An 11,889-nucleotide genomic window follows, 5' to 3' on the forward strand; every position below is an offset into this window, starting at 1 on the left:
ATTCAGAGAAGAATCATAGAGGTGAGCACGGAAGAATCTGATTCTTGCTCACAATTTTTTTGACTGAAAGACACTATGGAAGAATGATTTATTTTCAAACATGCTGCACATGGTAAATGTAATGCTATGAGCTTTTATATATGTTATCTCTGTTATCATTTTCCAGTACATTGTCTGTCTTGCTGTCATGTAAATAGTGATAATAAAATATTAAAATGCACCGCGATTGTGTTTGCAAGGTCTATTTTCAATTTATAAGGGGAGGGGAGTTATTGGCAGAGGTTGGCAGGTGTGCGATCTAGAGGGAAAAGTCCTCAAGAAAAAGCAAAGTGGAAGAGGATCTAACACAGAATTCTTGCCACTTCTTGCCAATCGGAAGGCGAGGAAGGCAGTGCCTTCCCCTATCATCCTATGTTCAGGACACTGTCAGCAACACATGCTGCCTCGTGAGGAACGCTCACCAGCGTCTCCTATTGTCAAGAAACGTCAAAGCATTTCTGGTGTGGAAGAAGATTCTGGACGCATGAGTGAAAGTCTCACGTCGTCATTGATAATAATAATAATAATAAAAAAGATCAATCCAAATGTTTCATATGTAGAAATCCAATGTGTACCTTCAACTTCGATTCCCGCAGGTCATTTCTCGCCACAATAGTTATGAGTCATGGTGCCTTTGAAAGGTGTTTACTGGGATGATAATGAGGATTTATTTTGGGATAAACTCTTCAATAATCAGTTTATTCAGAGGCAACAACAATGAAGTCACTGACAATCAAACCCAGTGAGTCGCAGCTCATCGTATCATTAAAGCAAAATTGTGTATTTAAAGCCGGCGAGAGCCACACTTGTGTCCCACTGAGGAGCTTAGTTCAAGACGTGAGAGGCATCATGTGGATTACAATCACTCTAAGAAGTTCCCTCATGGTTAGTTCCAACAGATATTTCCCAAATCGTGATGCTTTATTTACAATGCAACGTGCACTGCGGAAGGAGAAAAAAGAAAAACTTTTTCTGCCATAAACTTTGAAAACAGCATCTAATAATGTGGACAACAGAGGGGAAGAAGAGACGCCATTGTGTGCCTGTTTTGCTGTGCGGTCTGTCCTGACAAACCTTTGACCTGCTGTGATGGAACTTCCTCTTTGTCTGGACTGTTTATTCAGCCCGTGCCACATAATATCATCCGCTCTGGCGCCTGTGTGAATATTGCTTTTGGAGAGCATCAAACTGCACCACTCTCCACCCCTTTTCTCATCAGCTCCTCAGCAGGCTTTGTTTGGCGAAGGTGAGGTACAGAAAAAGCCTCGAATTGAGAACGTAAGAAGAAGTATATTTGGTCAGACAAGAAAAATGAACACAACAGTAGCTATTGTACTGAGAACCTTTGTTTATGTTTGAATCTTGCCGCCATCTTCGTGCCCACAAGATCCACTGAGGTTTGTTTTAGCTTCGAACCTGACTGATTTTAGTCAAGTGAGATCATATGTTCGACTCCAACTGAACACTCTCAGATGTTCCCCGTCCTGTCTCGAAGAAATAGCACAGTTTCAGTTCAGCACTTTCTGTTCTTTCAGTTCACGTCACTCCCACAAGGAATCAACGAAATCATGGGCCTTTCACACAGATGGATTCAAACTTAGTTCCTCTTTGGCACATTTAATTTCTAACTGTTACAATTGAAATTCATGTTGTGGAAGCCTGAACTTTGAACGTCTTGTTTGAATTGCTCTTTTTAAGGCTCATTTATGCTCAACATTATATACAGTTACGGACAGTGCCTTCAGCCTGCGCTCTGCCTTCATTTCCTCTATTTTTCTCCATGTTACGGATGTGTACCAAACGGAGCAGTACCACCTGAAACCATGGGGGGCAGCGTTGGTGTTACTACCATGATACACAGCTCTAATGAGACACAAAGAAGACGTAACAATGGTGGAAACTCTCCGTGCTCCAGTGGCCATATATTTAAAGTCCAACAACGCTGCCTCCGTTTCCTCTTTTGTGCAAGAGCTACATGATCAATGCTGACTCCACAGTCGCCATGTTGGTTTTGGAGTTTGTTGAGCTGCCCCCTGGTGGTTATATAGGTGAACAGCATTACCAACACAAACGCATAGAAGCATGTGATCAGTGATGTTTGATACATTTTCATATGTTCTTGCGCCTCCCATCAGAAATGCATTAGATTGTCTTGGAAAAACTACATAGTGCCTCTTTAAGAGCGAAGATTTATACTCAATTATACTCAGAATCCACCTGAGACTTCTTCACTTCACTGCTTCATATTTACATCACTCTTCAAGAAAAGACGCCAATGTTGCCATAACATTGCGCAGTAATGTACGACGCCACCCGCCGATCAACACCGTTGTTGTGTTTACTGCTGATCCACCAGAGGGAAGGTCCACACTAAACCACGTGAGCCGAGGAGTGAGGCGGCTGGGCGAGGAGGCAGAGCAACCGCCCCTGGGAGCGTGTGGAGCAGAGCACGGCAGACACACACTGTATCGCTGAGATATGGATGTTCATACACACTGCCAGAAATGCCAACGCAAGCACGATTCCAAAAAAGTGGAGCACAGGAGGACCAGAGGGACGAGTCAGCCGCGTGTGGGAACAAACACTTGGACGGAACAGCAAGTCCCGACTTTGCAGATTGACCTTAATTGTGAGTTAAAGCACTCCACAGGGCTTGTAATAGAAAAGGCAATGTTTGGATGTCCCCTCAGTGGGTGTCACACATCAGTCGACGTGTTTTTATCTTCAGCGCTGCTGTCTCATGGCAGACAAGTCCGACCTCCATCTGTCGCCGACAGGTGATCCAGACCTGTCCAGAGTGTCTCGCCTCTCTCCTGAAGTGTGATGAACGTCGCCTCGTGTCAGGGCTCCACCAGGTTGTCCGCATCCAGGTCAGTAAGAATTAAAGTTGTGACTGCTTTCATATTACTTCTTCCTTTGATCCGACTTTGTTGCAATCCACAGATGAGGGTTTTTAAAACTAACTTTGTCACTAGCATTAAGTAGTAGTATATAGTATTAAATAGAATAGTTTGAAAATGCGCGTGACAGAGTCTTGTGTGATCGGTATTTGAGTGACGCCATTGGCTGATAAGATTCGTCTGAACGTCTCCAGCAGACTGGAGGTCCTGGAAACAGGGCAACTGAGAAGGTGGTGGAGCAGGCGAGAACATGTCAGAGTAAGGATGGGCTGATGAGGCTTCATGAAACAGTGTCATTATTTTCCCTCTCCTCAAGAGTGCACTCTGCTCTAGAGAATGGCAGGTGCCATCACGTGCAAATGTTCAACATTTAGCATCAATTGCTACATATTTTGGGAGCGCTGGTGGCTGATGAGGCTTCATGAAACAGTGTCCTCATCTTCAAACCCAAAGGAGACGCTCAGTCTTTAAATGTGAGGTTTCATTGAAATGGTTGATCAAATTCATTGATTATAGAGGAGAGAGCACCATCTAGTGAGCTCTGAAAATGAAGGCACTGTTTCATGAAGCCTCATCAGCACATTACTGTTACTCTCTGACCATTTTTTTCCTTCTTCTTTCTGTCCGTGTATAGGCTCCTGAGTGATGTGGAAATGTAGCCGATCAAGAAGCCAAAGACAAAGTGTTGTCATGTTCTCACTGTGTATTGTCTGTTCCGTGTCTTTCCTGTGCTTTTATTTTGTTAACCCCTGTAGTTTCCTTTTCTTTCCTCTCATCCAGCTTAATGGCAGCACAGCTGGAGCTCATCCCGTCATCAACTCCTGTGGATATCACCTGGTGAGCTCCAGACTGGAGCTGGCTGCTACTGTCATTCGGTAAATCTCCCAAGACTTGTATTCCTTGTTGTTCTTCTGAATTTTCTAGATTCCTGCGCAGGCTTGAATTTCTTTTCAGCCGCTTCCTGAGTTTTGTTTTCTCCTGCTTGCTCTGCTTCTGTTTTCATCTCCTTAATTCTTTAGCTAGACCGCATGTGAGTGTTGTTAAACTCACTTTTCATTTATTGATTGTGTAGATTTTTCCCCTTGTGTGAGTTTGAGTCTTCTCCTCACGTAGCGCTTTTAGTAAATTGGACCTCGTGAATTTATATCCGAGCATGTTTGTGTTCTAGTTTTGAAGGTTGACATTGATTCACCTCTCTTTTGTTACAGATTTTCCCCCAGTCCCTCTGTGTATTTCCCGGTTCGTGTTTTGACTCTGGCGCCTTCAGTTCCTGTCTTCATCGTCTGTATTTATTGTGATTTTTTTTTTTTTTTTTTGTATTAAATGTATTCATTTAATATTGTTGTCCGTGCCTTCTGTCAGCCTGCAGTCATCTGCACCTGGGTCAGTCCTTAGGCATAAGTGTTGCACTATGCTAAGTATCAATTTGATGACTATCACTTTTCAGTCCTGAGGAGTAAAAACCACACTCCTATATTTATGTGGTCTGAACCTTCAGGGGCTTGCACGACATGCACATATTTGTGTTCCTGTCATTTCATTATTATGAGTTTTCTCACGATTATATGAATTCAAAACCCACCCAGGACCAGCACCATCCTGCCCACTTGTTTGTGTTATTGTGATACGTTGAGGACCGGAGATGAGAAGCAGCAGCTGAGACCGGCTGTGCTGTGGGGACGTCGGGCACATGGGCAAAAACCGCGCATTTTGAGCGCTTTAATGGCCTTTCTACGGCTCAGACAGCACCACTGCACCCGTGGCTTATAGACCGCTGCAACTCCTGTATGAACAAGATCTACTTTCCTTCTTAAATTAGGTGGGTGGGGCTAATATTCCGGAGCACTCGATAGTCTGGTATTTACGGTACTTTAGAGCTGAGTGTGCCATCTAGTGGTCTCTAGTCAGCCCACTTGTTTATTGTGTTTTGAGGGTGTTTCATCTTTGCATCATTGTGCATGACACGATATCTGTCTTGGATGAGGAGTTTCTAGAGCGATGGTGCGACAGCATCCTGTGTAGTGTGTTGAGGATATGCACCACTTACTGTACTATCAACAGCTTTTACTTTCTACTTATTTAGGTAGAGTCCAGATTTAGATCGAGTTTTTTTTTTTTTGGGCCCACGATCAGGAGGTTTTGATCCTGCTGGCGCTGTAAAGACCTCGGCTGCCCGTCCAAGACTCTGACGAAAAGAGCTTTTGATCAAGACGCCGGACACACAGTTTGATTCAGATTCATTATCGAAGAAACAAGCGTGAAAATGTGAGGCCCTCTTCAGTTCAGAGGCCATTAAACCTCCCAACTCGGACAAGAGGATGTATTTAGTCGTGACAGAGAGCTGCGATTATTAGAATAAATGTCGCTGGTGATGGATTGAAGCCACTATTCCGCGGTTAATCCGACTTGTTCGCCCTTCTCGTCGCCTCCTCTCAACTCTGCCCAACAAACATTTTCGGTTTGATCCATTAGACAGTCATCTCAGTCATGCGCTGCACCATGGGATGTTTGCTGTGACACCAATGACAAGGTGAAAACGTTCTGCCAGAGTAAATTGATTGTTGCGGCCGCATTTGTTTCCCTTTATAGTCGCGGTCGTTGTGTAAGTGTGTAATTGTGGAGAGGACACGACAGTGGGTCAACTTTGAATCCCCTTTTAAAAACCATTTAGAACTTCTGACGAACAACCGTTCGGGAAAAAGATTACATTTTCTGACTTTATTTTTCTATTTATTTGCATGTTCATTTGTGCATTTTTATGTTTTCTTTACCAATATATTTAATATTTATTCTCATATCCCAGCTTCCGCTTTCCTCGCTCTCCTCAGCGGGATTCGAACCATCAACCTTCCTTGCGTGCAGCTCCACTCCACCACACAAGAGAGACCGCAGCATGATATAAACACATTTAATACAGAAAGGCAATAGATGACTCAAGAGTACAAGGTTTCATCAAAGTAGTTGTTCAAATCAAAATACCGTTAAATACGAACCATAAGCGGCTACTTTTTTCTCGCTGTCTGAACCTTGCACCTTTTACAACTACCCAGCTAATATATGGGTTATTACAGGCTAAAGAGCATCATGCTGCCAAAATATTGAGCCTTGTCACTTCAATCCGACAGGTGTTTATTGACCTAGAAGCGCACGAAATGTGCTTTTTTTCGCCTGCGTGTCCGCAGCTCTGCCAACAGAGCCAATCTCTTGGACTGGAGATGAGAAGCAGCAGCTGAGACCGGCTGTGGTGTTGGGACTTTAGGGACGCAGGCAAAACCAGCGCATTTTGAGTGTTTTAATGGCCTTTCTACGGTGCAGACAGCACCACTGCACCTGTGACTTATAAACCGATGCAACTCCTGTATGAACAACATCTGTTTTCCTTCTTAAATTCAGTGGGTGGGGCTAATATTCCGGAGCACTCTATAGTCTGGTATTTACGGTACTTTAGAGCAGAGTGTCGAGTGGGCTCTGAAGATGCCGACGTTATTTCATGAAGACTCGCCATCCCATCTATCCAGCCGTCCGCTGAGTCTTGTTGAGCGTGTTGTTTTGTATTCCAGCGACTTTATATGGTGTGTCTCATGTGTTTGTTTTCGTTGATACACAGGGGGTAAAAGTTTGTAAACAAAGTTTGTTCCAGACGTTGAATTCTTCTCCAGAGGTTTCCATGAGAGTAATTGAATTTTGTTAAACGGGAAAATGAAGAGTGGCCTGCGAGCGCCGCACCTACACCTCCAGACATTTGGTCCAATTCTGCTCCGCGGAGAATCTGCGGCGCATCATCAAGAAAGCTACAGGTAATTCATCTTCTGGCTCTCCCTCTGTGTTGTGACCTAATTAAACGAATAAAGATGTGAGGGGAATCTTCATTTCCGCGGGGATAAACACAGCGCTTCGCGGCGAAAGGTAAGAGGAAGCGTCAGCTTTGTCAGGGAAGAATAGCGTCAGAGTGGAAAGCGCTGGCTGTGGAAGCGTGAACGGCTGAATTGTGGGGGAGAAAACAGCGGCGTGATTTAGATGCAGCTGCAGTTGCTGGCTCATTTGTTTTGCTAATAGCTCATCCTGCACACGCCGACTCCATCGCCGAGTTAACAAACATTTCACTCCAATGCGTTCACATCGAAAGAGACGGCCATTACAAGAGCAAAGGAAGTTAGCAGAGACGCCGTCGACTGCGACGTTTGGTGGTTAAAGTTTTATGATACAGCTGAAACATCTGCGGCGTCCACTACGATGGATGTTTTTTCTGGAATCCTTTACGCAACTAGAGCCCTAAATCATCTGTGATCTGTTTATTGTTCTCCCATCTAGAGTCTAGTCCCACTGTTCCACATGAAGACAGCAGTTTACTGTCGGATAGGCCATAAGCCCGCCAAACGATTTCGGTTACCGGAACCGCGAGTGTGATGTAATGATGGATAAACCTCATACTGTTCACACCAACATCTCCAAAGTAGTTTTAAATCTGATTCCCATGTTAATGTCCTGGATTTGGCGCAGTGCGTCGGCCCTTTTTTATTCGCATGTGCCCTGCGTCATCTACAGTTGTTTAGACGTCCCGAAGAGGACTGGTCTGTCCAGAGCACTGTTCAAAACTTAGTAATAAGGATCCAACTGGAAGAGAAGTGTTCCCATGACAGTGCACCGAGGGACCGAAGTTTGCTTCATGTCCCGCCCTCGCCATTTTTTAGGCTCATTTTTTCCAGTACCCACTCCGCACAACTGTGCTTATTTGACATGTGTGAGCTAAGAAGAGAACCATTCTCAAGAGAGCCAATCACGTGAGTGTGTGTGTGTGTGTGTGTGTGTGGCTGCCCAAATATGAGCGAACTGAATTCCCAACTGCTCCTTCTAAACCACCTTCAGCTCATTGTTTTGCACGTCATGTAGGCTATGGTACTGGTTTCACTGGCCTCTTTGCTGTGACCCAAAACTATCACACTCCGACTGACACCTTTTGCCAGGGCAAAATCTTCCCCTCCAGGACAACTTAAGTCCAGGGACGAATTTTTTCTTGAAACAGACTTCGATCTGGGCCGGTGACTGCAGTGTGAAAGCTTCCTTGAAGGCCTTTCTAAGGCCTATTTCCTCTCCCCTTAGGTACGAAAATGTACCGATGTTACCATAACTGATCGCATGCTTCCATGCATTCTTTGTATCGATATCGCTGTTCAACAATATATCCACCAGGGGGAGCAGCCCAGAGTCAAAAGTTTGTGACAATGAAAACCTTCAAAACCAACATGGCGACTGTGTAGGAGGCAGTGGTCGGTGAGGACGGAGAGTTTCCGCCATTGTTGCGTCTTCTTCGTGTCTCATTTGAGCTACGTATCGGGTAGTAACAGCAACACTGCCCCCCATGGTTTACAGTGGTGCTGCCACGTCTGGCTCGTATTCGTAAGCTTGTGGAAACGTGTGGAAATATGATGATAAATCAGCCTTCAAAATGAATTCAGCTGGACTTGGTGGACTTGCCTCTGATCCCACCTCTATTCTATTCTATTCCATGTATAGAAGCAGTGTTGAGCGCAAGACAGGCGGTTCTAGTTGAGAGTTTAAGTGGGCAACCCTCACGCCTCCATGTCTCCACAAACTAATTTAAACGTAGATCACCTCTGCAACAGTCACTCCAGAGCTCACCCCGCTCATCCATCCCGCCGCCGACTCTGCAGGGAGTTTGGATGATGAAGTCTGCGACGGGGAGCGCTGTGTTCAGCCCTTCACTCCTCTGACAGGCCCATATTTCATACCGCAGCTCCACTGTCACCGTTTCCTGAGCCGCCAGGTCACCGACACCCGTCGTACGATCGCTGGCTGGAGACAGACGCGCTCCTGTGTTGTCTCTCTGGCGCTGACCTTCGGTTCTCGACAGCTGGGCGACCCCCACCCCAGTCTCCCTCTGATTCCTCTCCCGTTGCCAGAGTCAAGATAATTCTGGCTGCTGGAGGGCAATTGCTTTTGGGAACTTTGGTATCGCTGGCTGACTTGTTGTCAGAGTAAATAGTAAAGTAGCGCAGCAAGGACACGATGGTGACACGATTACGACTGACTGGAGAACCGTTGATGGAGTCGTCTGATGTTTGTACAGCAGTCTCGCCTTGAAAACTGCACAGTCATTAATGATTTCATAGTTTCAAAGATTGGCTCGGTGGAGAAGACGCAATGGTTTATTTAGAGGGTTTAGCAAACACCCAAAGAAAACTCATTCCTTTTTATCTGAAACTGCTTTTGGTCTGAATTATTGAGAGAGAGAGGGCGAGAAACATTGGGCTGTAACTAGACTGTCCTCATGATGTAATATGAGGCATGGACTTCTTGTGGATTCCCCTTCAGTCTCACGTGGATGTTTCTTGTGGTGACCTCTTCCACCAGCAGTGACTCTGAAAATCGCCATTCTGCTTTGCTGTGTCTGAGGCTGGCAGCCATCTTTCATTATCATTTCAATACTACTCATTTTAAATCATGCCATTTATATTCAGTAGGTGGCGCTCTCAATTTTAAAACTGGTGCAAACTTGAGATGAAATGGTTGGTTTTAAGAGCTGACAGTGCCATCTAGTGGGCTATAAAAATGAGGACACTGCTTCATGAAGCCTCATCAATAATGGAGAGGCTCCGGTTTGGTCCCATCTCAGGAAGTGATGTGTCCCTGACTCGGACACATCCCATGCGTTTGTGAGAGTGGAACATGATGACAGCGTTTTCGGTGGCACGATTACTGGGTGACTCCGATATCTCTTGCCGACATCGTTCCTTTTGACTCTGTGGTGACACTCATTCAGATTTAGATGCCACATCTCTACGAATCTGGTTTCAGCACCACGGGTGCACCATTCTTTCACTCTGAGCTTCTTTGGCACGTTCATGATCTCCATGGCGACGGCTGGCAGGTGAGTTCCCGCGGCGTTTTCAAATTACACCAGCGGTGGAATCTCCATCCGAATCCCGAAAAAAAACTGAAAAGTCTATGTTGAACCCGACCACTCGAAATCTGATGCAATGATGTGAACGTGTCATGACAATTTGGGGTAAAGCTCCAGATGCTATTGCGTAGTCAGACCAAGCCATTAAACTGTTGTGATTAACAAGTGACATTTTGCTAGGAAGATGAGGCACAGCGACGGGTTTCGAGTTTTGTTGTTTTTTCTCCAGGGCTTTTTTTTGTTTTGTCCTTTTTCTTGGACTCTCTGTACTTTCTGTTTGGAGTTTGTTTGATCACCTTGCTTTCCTCTGACGCTTTCTCAAGAAAACATCTCTAACGTGTCTGTGGTTGTGTGTCTGGAAGGTTGTCTCCCAGCCTCTCGCCCCGAGTAGCCGGGAAATGCTCCACTCAGCTTGCACTCCATCATTGAAAATAGAAAGATGACTCCATACGGTGTGGTGCCTGTGACTATGCGGTCACTGGTTCGATTCCGCCCTCAGGTGTTTGGAGCCGACTGACATTGGAGAATGTGTATCTCACTGTAGTGTGTGGAGCAAACAGTGTCCTCATGTTCAGAGCCCACTAGGTGGCACTCTCTGCTCTAAAATCTTAACATTTCAACAACCGGTTGCATCATTTTTTAACTGAGAGCGCCACCTACTGAGCTGGGGACACTGTCTCATGAAGCCAATGAACAATGAAACTGTATGACATCAGTCACTGCGTTGCATGAACAGTGTGTATTTTTACACAAGCGCTGCACCTTCATTTCAAACTCGAAGTCTGTGTGAAAATCGGCCCGGTGATGAATGGCTGTTTGGGAAACAAAGGCCGACTTTTTTTCTCATGAAAGATGCAAATGAGCGAGTTTTCAGGTAATTATGAGAATAATTATTTCCCTCCCTTTGAACATTAATCCCATTCAAAACGCGACTTTGTTCATTAAACGCACGGCCGACACAAACAAGTCCAGGCGTGCGGCGCTTGTGTTGGGCCGCGATCGCGGGCTTATTCATCTTGGTCGACTCGGAGTCCAGCGAGAGGGAAACTGATGACGCTCGCTGGATTTCCAGTGTGAAATGATGATTCAGGGGAAGCACGTGCGACCTTCTCTTCCTCGGCTCAACTGCATTTTACTCACGTCATGCTCCAGCGGACGTTGGGAGGCAGTTTTATGGCGGGGAACGTGCGTGTGTGGTCTCGGCCCGTCACCGACGGCCTGCATGATCATGATGTCAAAGTTCAGCCGACAGCCGTCTCTGTCCACTGACATGGCTGCGTAGCTCACTACTAATGGTTGCTAAACATCGAGGATCACACTGGCGCCACCATCAGATCAATTTATAACTAGCTGTGCTCACTTTAAAAACACACTGTTCTGTATGTACTTTTACTTTGTAACTTCCTGTTTTCCTGGTTCTGTGTTTCCTGTTTTGTATCTTGTTCCCTCCAGCTTTATGGCAACGCAGCTGGGACTCATTCGGCTAATCACACCTGCATGGATATCCACCCTTGAGTTCCGGTCTGATTTGCCAGATGGTCTGATTTCGTGTCTGATGGTAAAGTCCTCTCTTGTTGATCTGTTGTCCAGTGACCCTGTTTACATCTCTGCGTTCTGCTCCTCGTTCTCTCGCCTGCCAGCTCTCTCGCTTCCCTCTCTCTCTCCTACCCGATTGACTTGTGTGTGTGAGTGTTGTTTACTCACCTTTGCAGTTCCACCGTCGTGGTATTTATTTCCTCAGGATTGTGTGTGTGTGTTTAAGCGCGACCGAGCGTTTTCAGTTTATCTCAGCCTGGTGAGAGTTGTGTCCGAGTGCGCCTCTCAGTTGTCCCCGTTTTCAGGCTTTGTATTTCTTGCACCTGCTTCCAGGTTTCAGGTTTACCCCCTCCTTTCGTGTTTGTCCTCTGCGCTCCGCTTCTGTCTTATTGTCTGTGTATATTTGTGTTATTTGTATTAAACCCGTGCTAACCTCGTTGTCCGAGTCCTCAGTGAGTTTACAACCTTTCTCCACTTGGGTCAGGCTAAGTC

This window comes from Synchiropus splendidus, chromosome 5 (assembly GCF_027744825.2).
Source record: "Synchiropus splendidus isolate RoL2022-P1 chromosome 5, RoL_Sspl_1.0, whole genome shotgun sequence".
Classification (NCBI taxonomy): domain Eukaryota; kingdom Metazoa; phylum Chordata; class Actinopteri; order Syngnathiformes; family Callionymidae; genus Synchiropus; species Synchiropus splendidus.